This window comes from Ammodytes marinus, assembly GCF_949987685.1.
Source record: "Ammodytes marinus genome assembly, chromosome: 5".
NCBI lineage: Eukaryota > Metazoa > Chordata > Actinopteri > Uranoscopiformes > Ammodytidae > Ammodytes > Ammodytes marinus.
This window is the reverse complement of record NC_137234.1, coordinates 1,545,256-1,558,589: the sequence shown is the minus strand read 5'-3', so window position 1 is coordinate 1,558,589 and position 13,334 is coordinate 1,545,256.

The window sequence follows — 13,334 nt, the reverse complement described above, 5'->3', positions numbered from 1 at the left end:
GAGAGAGAGTTGGTGGCAATAAGAAAGCTCAAAGCACTAAACCGCTTAAACGATGTAGCTGAGAGCGCATCTCTGACTTTGCAGCAGATGTTGGCGTCATGTGACCTAACAGTTGAGGAATACATAGAATGCCTGTGTATTAAAGCCAAAGCAAGTGAGGTGGTTCTAAAGCGTGATCCAAAAGACTCGTGGGTAAATGGATACAATCCTGCCCTCCTTGAAGCCTGGGATGCTAATTTAGATATACAGTTCATTCTCAACCCTTACTCGTGTATCATGTACATCTGCAGCTACATCAGCAAAGCTGAACACGGTTTAAGTGAATACCTCAAATCAATGATTGAAAATTCAAGTCATGAAAATGTAAATGAGAGCGATGAGATGAAACTGGTAATGCAGGCGTACTCTAAGAAAAGAGAGGTCAGTGCTCAAGAGTGTGTGGCCCGTGCATGTGGTCTACGCATGAAACAGTGTTCACGCAAGGTCATATTTGTACAGACTGATGACAACGCGCTAAAAATGAGTTACCCCATGTCCTTCCTCGAGAACAGAACACCAGACTCGGTTAATTTGTGGATGAACGGATTACCTGACAAGTATCAATGCAGACCAGAAACTCCAGACTTTGAGGCAATGTGCTTGGCCGATTTTGTTTCCACTTGTAGAATCGTCTATGGCAAACAGGCAAAAGGTCCCAACGTACTGCCCCTACTGAATCAGATGGGATTCGTTCAGAGAAGAACAAACGGTAAACCCGCTGTTATTAAATATCGTTGTTTCTCACAGGAGAAGAATCCTGAGGAATTTCACGGCTCATTGCTTAAGCTTTATGTCCCCTATCGCTCAGAGACAGAGCTAAAAACAAGAAACTATCCCACCTACCAGTCCTTCCACGACCGTGCCAGAGTTTGGATACCAGGTACAGAGCACCCTGAGATGGTGTCTTGTGTTGTGAAACGAAACCGAGATAAATATGAGAAACACAGGGAAGACATTGACAGCGCCATCGCAGACTTTGAACAGAATGGTGTTATAATAAACGAATGGAGTAATCTGGCTCCCGAATGTGAACTGCAAAGGTTGGAATGCATTGAGGAACTTGATGCCAGACCAGCTGATGAGGATAACGTGCAAGAGAACGTGCCAGACTATAATCTGAGGTCAGAAAACAGACCAGAAGTTGCCATCATGAGAGAAGCCCCTGAGATAGATCCTGCAATGTTGCGGCAAATGTATCAAAACTTAAACCAGAAGCAAGCATCCGTTTTCTACGCCATCAGAGACTGGAGCATAAAACGCGTCTGTGGTTTAAATGTGGAACCGTTCTTCTATTTCATTAACGGTGGTGCTGGAACAGGCAAGTCTCATCTTATCAAATGCATCCACGCAGAAGCATCCAAAATATTGCGTACACTTCCTCGTAATGCAGAGGAGTCTGACATTTCCAAACCTACCGTCCTGTTAACCGCATTTACTGGCACTGCGGCCTTTAACATATCAGGCACAACACTACATTGTCTCCTCAAGCTGCCAAGAAGTTTAAAGCCTCCGTTCATTGGCCTTGGGAATAAACTAGATGAAGTCAGGGCAGAGCTTTCAAATACAGAGATACTCATCATTGATGAAATCTCCATGTGCTCAAAGTATCTCTTTGCCTATGTCGATGCCAGATTAAAACAAATCAAAGGAAATCAGAGACCTTTTGGTGGGATGTGTGTCCTCGCCGTGGGTGATTTCAATCAGCTCCCTCCTGTGAGACAGTCTAAACCGTTGTGTGTCTATGATCCAACTCAGATCGACCTCTGGCGCGACCAATTTCAGATTATCACGTTGACCGAGATTATGCGTCAGAAAGATGATGTCCCATTTGCTGAGATGCTGAACCGCATCCGCGTTAAAGAGAAGGAAGAAGCATTATCCGACCAAGACAAAGCTTTGCTTTCACAGGCTATCACTGATCCGGCACACTGTCCAAAAGACATACTTCATGTCTATGCTACAAATAAACAAGTTGATGCACATAATTCGACATCACTAGAGTTGTTTCACTCTGACATCATAAGGATAGATGCAGACGACTATCGAAAAGATCCCAGAACTGGTAGAATGGCGATACAAGCTACACCTTTGAAAGGGGACAATAAAGAGTTACCTGACTCAATTAAAGTTGCTTTAGGCGCTCGTGTCATGCTAACCAGAAATATCAACGTGCAGTCTGGTCTCTGCAATGGAACATTTGCATGTATTGCGAAAATAGTGACCAGTGATGAGGGGAGTGCTTCACACGTCAACAAACTTGGTCTGGAACTCGATGTGGCAAGAAATCCCAGCAATATCAGTGCAGCTGATAATATTGTCTACATTGATAGACAGGAAGAAAAACTACTGAAGCAAAAGGGAGTGGTTCGCAGGCAGTTTCCTTTAAAACTTGCATTTGCTTGTACAATACACAAGGTTCAAGGCATGACAAGGTCCTCAGCTGCAGTCTCACTAAAAACCATCTTTGAACCAGGCATGGCCTATGTTGCTCTCAGCAGAGTTACTTCCCTCAGTGGACTACATGTTCTAGATTTTGACGAGACAAAAATATATGCCAATCCACAAGTCAAAATAGGTCTTGCAGCCATGGCAGAAGCTTCATTTGAACATTTAATGCCTCTGCTGAATGTCACAGCGACATTAAACAGGCCAGATGTTCTCACCGTCATCCACCACAACACAGAAGGACTTCCGTCTCACATCGCTGATATCAAGAGTCACCATGAACTTCACCTTGCAGACGTCCTCTGTCTAACAGAAACTCACTTACAAGGATCATTTGTCGCCCAAAGTCTCCATTTAGACGGGTACAAGATGTTTAATCGCAACCGAAATGTCTCGTACACAAACTGCCCTGACATGGGTCGCAAAAATGGTGGCGGGGTCGCTATCTATGTAAAAAACCATATCCAAGTCCGTGAAAAGCAGTACATTCAAAATGCTACAGATATTGAGTTCACAGTTGTCAAGCTTGAAGCTCCATTCAATGCGCTGATTGCTGCTGTTTACAAGCCTCCAACCTACAGCATGCGCTCATTCCTATCCAACTTGCAAAGCCTCTTGGATTCGCTAGAAATTATGGATCATCATCCGATCATAGTCTGCGGAGATTTTAATGAAAATCTGTTGTCCAGAGCAAGCAAGCCCATCCTTGAACTGTTTCAGTCAAAAGGTTACGAGCAACTTATCACAGCCGCTACCACCGACAAAAATACACTCTTGGACCACATCTACATCTCTCGACCACAGTGCTGTCTGCATTCTGGTGTGCTCCAAACTTACTACAGCTACCACAATCCTGTGTTCTGTACACTAACCTCAGAAATAATCTAAATGTTAATATAGCCTTGGTAACCATTTCAAAGTGTAACATAACTAAGAATTGTGTAATACATTGATGATTCTAAGTCAATGTCTTATGATGAAAAGGATTAGAGTTTGTAGTTATTGATTTCTCAACATATTCTTTATATTTATATTTTGAACAAAACTTAATACAGAAAAATACTGACATTAGTTTGTGGGTGGGATTGTCCTTATCAGCCAAGCTGTAACATCTGCTTCGGCTGTTCCAGCCTTTTACAGGCTGGGAGGGAGGGAGGGATGGAGGGACAATCTCACTCGAAAACATTTTAAGAAAAATATTCAACTATTTCTACCTGAATTGCAACAACGACAAAATATTAAATTATGTTTTCTTGAGCAGCAAAGCTTAAATAAACCAACTGCTAGGTATTGAAGAAAGTTGACATTTCAACAATCCTGTGTTCTGTACACTAACCTCAGAAATAATCGAAATGTAAATTGAGAGTATAGCCTTGGTGACTATTGCAGACTAACATAACTAAGAATGTTGTAATGCATTGATGGATTGTAAGTCAACATCTTATTATGAAAAGGATCAGATTTCATAGTTATCGATTTCTCAACATATTACTTGAACAAAACTTTATACAGAAAAATACTGACATTAGTTTGTGGGTGGGATTGTCCTCATCAGCCAAGCTGTAACATCTGCTTCGGCTGTTCCAGCCTTTTACAGGCTGGGAGGGAGGGAGGGATGGAGGGACAATCTCACTCGAAAACATTCAAAGATGACAAAATATTCAATCATATTTTCCTGAGCGGCAAAGCTTATTAAATAATGCAGCTGCCACGTATTGAAGAAAGTTGACCTTTTAAATTTGTGAATAAACTATTCTCTCAATATATAATATAATATAATATAATATAATGGCAGTCCAGAGAAGTGTTCACAGACAGGACACTGCAAATAAGTGCAGGTAACTAAAACATAACTCATTGTTAACAGTAATTGTGGGAAGTTGTTATGATTCATTATTGCTCCTGCTGCACTCTACATGACTCCTATTTACTAAATACATTTTTGTCTGTATATTTGTCTACATAAGTGCCCCACAGTTGTCACTAGGGAGGCCCCTCAGCTCAGACATGACACCAGAGGTCCTGAAACACCAACATTGTGCTTCACAATAGACGTGAGAGACATCTACTCAAGGCAGAGAGAGACCAACCACAGAGGTCTTCATCGCCCTTCATAGTTCTCTGGAACAGTGCCAAGTATGTAACTACATATGTTTTATGTTAATGCTGTATCAAAGCTTGCATAACTCTTCATGACTGTACTGATTTGGTTGTTGTCACTGTCGTCAGTATTTACTGTGAGTAACAAAAAAATTCACATTTGGTTTTCAGGCTGAGAGGTGGAAAATATGAATCTGCACCGAGGAAACGTGGTGATACTGGGGCAACAGAAAAAACCAGTGGCAAACAACCTGTGTGGCCATCTTGAGCTGGAAAAATGCTTTTTTGTAAGTAAACGTTCTAAATCGAAATTGCAGCTGCACCTCAAACCCTCACAATGTGAAAAAAAAAATCAAATTATCAATTGCTTCTGATCTTTTCTCACTTGATCTGTGCCAGGCTGAGAGTCTTCAGCATCATGGAGAGGTCAACTCAAGGCAGTTAAAGACACTTCAACTCTGTGACTCTTTGCTGAGCTTTCAATTCTCTGCTTCAAAAATGTAAGTAGATTATATTTGATGCTTTTTTAATCAAACATTTGAACTTCTTTGTTCTACATGTGATTTTTAATGACTATTGTATTATAACATGTGTTCCCTCTCATATATACATTTACATTTTCATCTTCTGAGCAGTATCCTGGAGGCCTCAACTCGACAAAGATGCTTCCTGTGCCTGTCCATCCAGACGGCCACATGACCAACCATCCCAAAGGAGAGACAGGATCGTCTGCAGAGCTTCTGATGCCATCTCCTAATACACATAATCATATGGACTGAGGAAGAGCAGAAAAGAGGCAGGCAGTGCTGCTCCACTCTGTACTGAGCATGTAAGTAGATCAATGCTTTTTTTACTATAACATTTGACCTTGCTTCTTATGTAAGTGATTAAATGCATATATAACAAATGATTTGGTCTTATTGTAAAACATTTGTCTCTTGTTGATCTTCTTTACAGCAATTTCCTTTGGGAGTCTACTTCTGGACCTCAAACTGCTCAACTCAGAAACAGTCGCTGCCCTTCCTCATCTGGCCACTTGAAGAATGACTTCTGAAAAAGAGAGTTTCCTTTCCACTAACCACCATACACAGATACACATTGTGTCATCCACAGTAGCTACACTGTGCACAAGACTTTCAGACAATCACAGATTCAAACCAGAACTAGTATTTCATGCCCAGCCGTCTCGGTAGGAGATCCCTCTTAGACTTGGCCTACCTAAAGGTTTCTTCAATTATTTTTTTCCCTTATAAGGGTTTTTAAGAAGTTTTTCCTGACATGCTTTGAGGGTGTAAGGCTGATGAAGAAAGCAACACTGTAAATATTATATCCGCAGATTTTTATTTTTTCCTTTTTCTATGCGGTTAACATTTGTGATGTACCAATAACACTTTAATAAATTGTGAATTAGCTGAAATATTCTAACAGACTATATCTGATTTAACTTGAAGGTGGGCATTATTCAACGTCTCAGTACAATTCATATTAATTTAACCATTTTCAAATTCTTAATTTTGAAGTTGTTTTATAACAGTTTTCCCTCCTCCAGGGGGAGCCAAAAAACCTAATGCTATAATCATCCATAATTTAAGCATAATTAAATGTGACATCCAGCAGATGGAGATTTCTCTCAGTTTCTGTGGGTCACTTGTAGAATGAATGTTAACAATAGGCTTATTATTTAAAAATGTTCAGTCTTGTTGACGTATCCATTATATAATCAGCAGCTGAGCATGAATTGAGCAACAGAAGAGATGTAATCAAAGAAAAACATTAGAGATTTTTCAATCTAACTTTGGTACTAAAGTTTTGCCCCTAAACATTCTGTTTAGAGACTAAATACAACTGCCCTCTGTTTGAACAGAGGGGGTCTGCTCTGATTGGCCAGGTTCCCTCAAAGTAACCGGATAGTATCAGGCACCGCCCTCTGGCCTCCCGTTACACTGAGCGGACTACAGGGACAGGGACAGGCCGTGTAGCAGCATGACCATTGACCATACATGGAAAATTTGCTTGGTTCAACTTCACGCAATCCAGGAAATTTGGCACTAAGGGTCTAAAATGCATGTACGTCATTATCAGACACTTGGGTATCATTTAGCATCACTATATAACATCATATAATATATAACAACATATATGCATCTGGGTTTCCTACACAATATTCAAAAGAAGATCTGCATCGATGGAGGCTCCAGCCCTACTTTTGACAGGTGTCTGACACAGTTATTGGTATGCATATGCATAGAGGGTAGCCTACAATGTAACATATATTCGAACAAACATGTTGTTTTACACTTGTTGATTTGATTATGCCATCTTCTCTATCTTAAGAGGTCAATAAGATTATCATCAATATCCTTTCTGAAATGTTTTGTGTACAGGTTTATCATAAAATAACTGGGACTTGAAGGTAATGTGATAGGTATTATCAAATTTGAATATTGCGGTTTAAAATAATAATGTGGTGAAATTTTATTTTATGGTGAGAAATAAACACTGAACAAACTAGTGTCTCACTAGGTTTCTCCGTTTCCGTCTGACCAGGGCAAGTCTTTCAGTCTTACCTTTTAAAATATCACCTCCTCTCCTCCTTATAACACAAATCTGGTGGTGTACTGGAAAGTGCTTTGGATTGGGGTCTCAAAGGTCACAGGTTCAAGATAAGTGTTTCCCATCAAATTTTATCCTGCTAAATGTGCATCTGACTTAGCCTGGAAATCCAGACCCTGATATCTTGAACGATAGAGGGTCTGGCCACGATCAATAGTAATTTCCAACTCAAGGGGCGGCTCCTACTCGTGCATTTCAAATGACACTGCACGCAGTTGGATAGCACTACAACCAATCAGAGCGATGCACAAGGCGACCTAAGCCCCTTTCGTTTAGCAAACAGCTGTTCAACTGTTAAATTAAACGTTTGCCGTGGTCGGTCGGCAAAACAGAACATTCCACTTACTTGCTAATGAAAGATTTGAGTGCCGTCTGCACGGGAGCACATTTCCATAATTCACAATTTTTTCATAAAATTCATAACTTCAGAGATATTTAAAGGTTTATTACACCCAAAAAAGACATATTCTGCCGGTCGCATAGATGTGACTACTGAAGCAATCGAACCTACACAATTGCTAATGAAAGATTTGAGTGCCGTCTTCCAAATCGTTAAGGGTCGAGGCCAAAGCAGTCTCAAACTCACACAACATATCCGCAGCCATCTTTGATGTTTACTGTCACGGCTTCGACGTCGCATGCACGTCACTGTCGTCATCCGGTTACGTCCTCCCCGGAGTACCATATAAAGGGCCCTGGCACGCCCATATTAGATAGAACCAATTGAAACCACCAGCCAGATTTCTGGTTTTCTTGATAAAGCTTCAACGGAGCGTGTCCAGACCAACACGCGCAGCAAATTTAATTTGCCAGCGCTGGGAATGCCAGGCGACGTCTGACTGGGAACATGAGTCATACTAACTGTGGGTGGAAGAGTGCATAGTCGATTAACCCTGAAATACAAAGGTCGGCGGTTCAAATCCCGGCTGGCGCTTAATTTTAGACTTACACAGATTTTCTTAAAAATGTGCACATATGTTGATTATGACTCACTAATGACAATATAGGAGTTCAAAGGTCAAATTTAAAGGTCACTGTGACGTTGCCTTTTGTGACTGCAGTATTTTATGAACGCTTCCACGGTTTTTCTTCAAATTTTGCACAAATGTTGATTCTGACTCAAAGATGAACTGATAACATTTATCATAGTTTAAGGTCATAATTAATTCATAAATTCATCTGAAAAGTCCATTCAAACTTCCAAATATTCCACATTTTTCAAACATTCTATTGTTCAACCATTCTGTTCATTCAGATATATTCATCCTTCGTTCTTCATCAACATTCAGCAGTGAAGTTTATTCAGCATCAGCTTCAGTTCAGCAGCGCAGCATTCACACCGCAATTTCGTCAGGAATTGCATTTCTAGTTATTATTATTATTATTATTGGTGTGAATGCTGAAAGCATTCACAGCTTTGATATTCACCGCATTTATTATTGGTGTGAATGCTGAAAGCATTCACAGCATTGATATTCTGCGTATTTATTCTTATTCTTATTATTCCGCCCGCTTTTCATGGACGTCCATATCTTCAACATGCTTCATTCCACAAACTTCCTTCAACTATCCTCATATTCAGCCCATTTTCCACATTATTGCTTTCATTCAAAATTTTCAAAAAAATTAATAACTTCATAATTAATAGCAATTAAACAAAAATTATTTAACATTGAAGCGGATAGGAGCAGCATTCCAAACCGCTAAAACTTCCTCTGCTTTGAAACCTATCTCCTCCCGCATTTTTTCAGCTAGAGACTCCATTCAAACGTTAAACAATTCACATTAATTACAGCTATTAAACACTTATTCAACTTTTTAAAATCTTCAACTGTCTTTGAACAAACACAGTTTTAGTTTTAAGCTTTTTTCAACCTCTTTCTAAATTTATAATGGGATCCGGATGGGACGGAATGTTCAGAGGCAGACTGGGGAAACCAACTGTTACAGTGTAGAACTGGTGTAAAAATACACCAAAACCTTCCACTTAACTGCCTCTCACTCCCACAAATTAAACCCTACGTGGATAATTTTTACATCAAAATGTAGGACATATTCTGCCGGTCGCATAGATGTGACTACTGAAGCAATCGGACTTACACAATGGGAGGTCTGGGCTTCCAAGCTAAATGGTGTCCAACCAACTGCCGCCTTGATAACTGAGACATGACATTTCTGGAGAAAGGCAGACTGTACCACACCTTTGAAATGCTCTGGTTCTCATATTCTTCACATTACAGACATAATCTTCACACTGTGTCTTCATCAGATTCTTCTGGTTCTAACAATAAAATAATTTTGTCAGTTAGACTCAGGGTCCGCTAGTTAGAGGCAGCGGTTTGAGGTGACGTTTTGGATGAAATGACCTCTCTGAGGCCTCTAAAAGGTGGGATTTCTGCCTGATCACAGACCCTCAATAAGACATACACTCACCTTGGTGACTCACTCTGCCCATTAAAGGGCAATTTCACTTTTTTTTCTTGATTCTTTTTTTCTTTTTTCCGCTTTATTAGACAGTTCGTAGAGGCACAGTTGAAATGGGGCAAACACTCTGCTCTTTGAAGGCCTATTTCACACATACATTGTTTTTCATGTCTTTCAATTGTAATTTTATCTAGACATTTTTAAATATTCAACATCATTCCTATTAGAGTTAAACAATTCACTACTGTTCATATTTAAGACTGTTTCTTACTTTCCACATCTTCATACTCCTTTAGCTGATTCATATAAATTCAAGCCATCAAGGTAGTTTAGCTCCAAGTCTATTCAATTACTATTTCATAGTTTTAAGATTTGTATCCATGTCTTTCAACTTCTTCATAACTTCAGCAAGAAATGTTATTCAAAACTCTATATATTCAACTTTTCAACTCCTTTTAAGGATTCAAATTGTCCCATGTTCGTCTTGCATGGGAGCACATTTCCATAATTCACAATTTTTTCATAAAATTCATAACTTCAGAGATATTTAAAGGTTTATTACACCCAAAAAAGACATATTCTGCCGGTCGCATAGATGTGACTACCGAACCTACACAATGGAAGTTTTGGGCTTCCAAGCTAAATGGTGTCCAACCAACTGCTGCATATCAGTGTATTACAGGACCAAAATAACTGAAGACACTGTCATCAACTGTTGCCATAGAAACCAGTAACATCCCATGTGAAACTGTGTGTGTGTTTGTGTGAGTGAGAGAGTCCGTGTGTGTGTGTGTGTGTGTGTGTGTGTGTGTGTGTGAGTGAGAGAGTGTGAATGTGAAGAGACGTGCAGTGAGGTTTATGGCTGGTGAGGCACTGTCTTTTTTTAATCCTAATGTTTTTTGGGCTTTGGGGTGAAGAGGAGAGATATGGCACAGTTCTAAATGAAATAGTAATTTATTTACTTGATTAAATATGCAATAATATCTAATATTAATTGCATAGTTTGTCTTGCTGCAGTTATACCATTGTGTAGGCTATTTGAAATAGATAATTTAAAAAAAAACTCATCTCCTTTTAAACTTATTTTACACAAGTATGACCTTTATAAACTTCGACTTTATAAACCTTTAGTTTTTCCACTTTTGTTCAACTTTTCAACTCAGCAGGAAATGCTTTTTTTCAGATCGTTCATTGAACGCGTGTTATCTTTGTCCTGTGGGTGGCAGCAATGTGCTGAAAAGGCAATTGCCGGAAATTAAAAGAAGAAGAAGAAGAAGCCGCCTCCGCTTCCGCCTCCGTTCTAGCCTCCACCGCAATCTTTTATTTTATGTTGTAGCTTACTGAGTTGACTCAGACGAGCTCTCCATCAAGCCATCAATGTACTTTAGCTCCAAGTCTAATCAATTACTATTTCACAGTTTTAAGTTTTTTATCCATATCTTGGAATCTTCTGATTCTCACGGTATCTTCATTTTGTCTGTCAGACAAACGGTTTGCGTGTGAGAGGCAGAAGTTTGAAGGATGCGTTTCGCTCAGCTCTAAAGGTGGAGAGGGACCACAGCTGTTACCAATTGGCCCTGATTAGCTCACCACCGCGCCATAGGAATATAGAGTTCTCTTTATAGATGTGACCTGCTCTGATAGATTCAACAACTTTGGTGGCTTAGTGGTTTAAGCCTAGGTCTCGCAGCCTGAAGATCACAGGTCCGAATCCTGCTTAGGGAATAACATTTTCACCTTAAATCTTTGTGTGAAGGGGAACATGTCTCGTGGGAAGTGCATATGACACATTAGGCATATCTATAATTTATTTTATTTTTTTTTAAACCCTGAGCTTAAAGTTGGTGGTTCAAGTCCCAGTTACCGCAAAATATAGACTTACACGGATTTTCTTCTAACTTTGCACAAATGTTTATTATGACTCAATTATAACCCCATAGGAGTTTAGAGGTCAAAGGTCAAGTTTCAAGGTCATAATTCATAAATTTTTAATTCATTTTTCATAGATTGTATTATTCAATCATTCTATTCATTCAGATATATTCATCCTTCGTTCTTCATCAACATTCAGCAGTGAAGTTTATTCAGCATCAGCTTCAGTTCAGCAGCGCAGCATTCACACCGCAATTTCTTCAGGAATTGCATTTCTAGTTCTTATTCTTATTATTCCGCCCGCTTTTCATGCACGTCCATATCTTCAACATGCTTCATTCCACAAACTTCCTTCAACTATCCTCATATTCAGCCCATTTTCCACATGTCTGCTTTCATTCAAAAATTTCAAAAAAATTAATAACTTCATAATTAATAGCAATTAAACAAAAATTATTTAACATTGAAGCGGATAGGAGCAGCATTCCAAACCGCTAAAACTTCCTCTGCTTTGAAACCTATCTCCTCCCGCATTTTTTCAGCTAGAGACTCCATTCAAACGTTAAACAATTCACATTAATTACAGCTATTAAATTCTTATTCAACTTTTTAAAATCTTCAACTGTCTTTGAACAAACACAGTTTTAGTTTTAAGCTTTTTTCAACCTCTTTCTAAATTTATAATGGGATCCGGATGGGACGGAATGTTCAGAGGCAGAGTGGGGAAACCAACTGTTACAGTGTAGAACTGGTGTAAAAATACACCAAAACCTTCCACATAACTGCCTCTCACTCCCACAAATTAAACCCTACGTGGATAATTTTTACATCAAAAGGTAGGACATATTCTGCCGGTCGCATAGATGTGACTACTGAAGCAATCGGACCTACACAATGGGAGGTCTGGGCTTCCAAGCTAAATGGTGTCCAACCAACTGCCGCCTTGATAACTGAGACATGACATTTCTGGAGAAAGGCAGACTGTACCACACCTTTAAAATGCTCTGGTTCTCATATTCTTCACATTACAGACATAATCTTCACACTGTGTCTTCATCAGATTCTTCTGGTTCTGACAATAAAATAATTTTGTCAGTTAGACTCAGGGTCCGTCAGTTAGAGGCAGCGGTTTGAGGTGACGTTTTGGATGAAATTACCTCTCTGAGGCCTCTAAAAGGTGGGATTTCTGCCTGATCACAGACCCTCAATAAGACATACACTCACCTTGGTGACTCACTCTGCCCATTAAAGGGCAATTTCACTTTTTTTCTAGATTTTTTTTCTTCTTTTTTCCGCTTTATTAGACAGTTCGGAGAGGCACAGTTGAAATGGGGCAAACACTCTGCTCTTTGAAGGCCTATTTCACACATACATTGTTTTTCATGTCTTTCAATTGTAATTTTATCTAGACATTTTTAAATATTCAACATCATTCCTATAACAGTTAAACAATTCACTACTGTTCATATTTAAGACTGTTTCTTACTTTTCCACATCTTCATACTCCTTTAGCTGATTCATATAAATTCAAGCCATCAAGGTAGTTTAGCTCCAAGTCTATTCAATTACTATTTCACAGTTTTAAGATTTGTATCCATGTCTTTCAACTTCTTCATAATTTCAGCAAGAAATGTTATTCAAACCTCTATATATTCAACTTTTCAACTCCTTTTAAGGATTCAAATTGTCCCATGTTCGTCTTGCATGGGAGCACATTTCCATAATTCACAATTTTTTCATAAAATTCATAACTTCAGAGATATTTAAAGGTTTATTACACCCAAAAAAGACATATTCTGCCGGTCGCATAGATGTGACTACTGAAGCAATCGAACCTACAC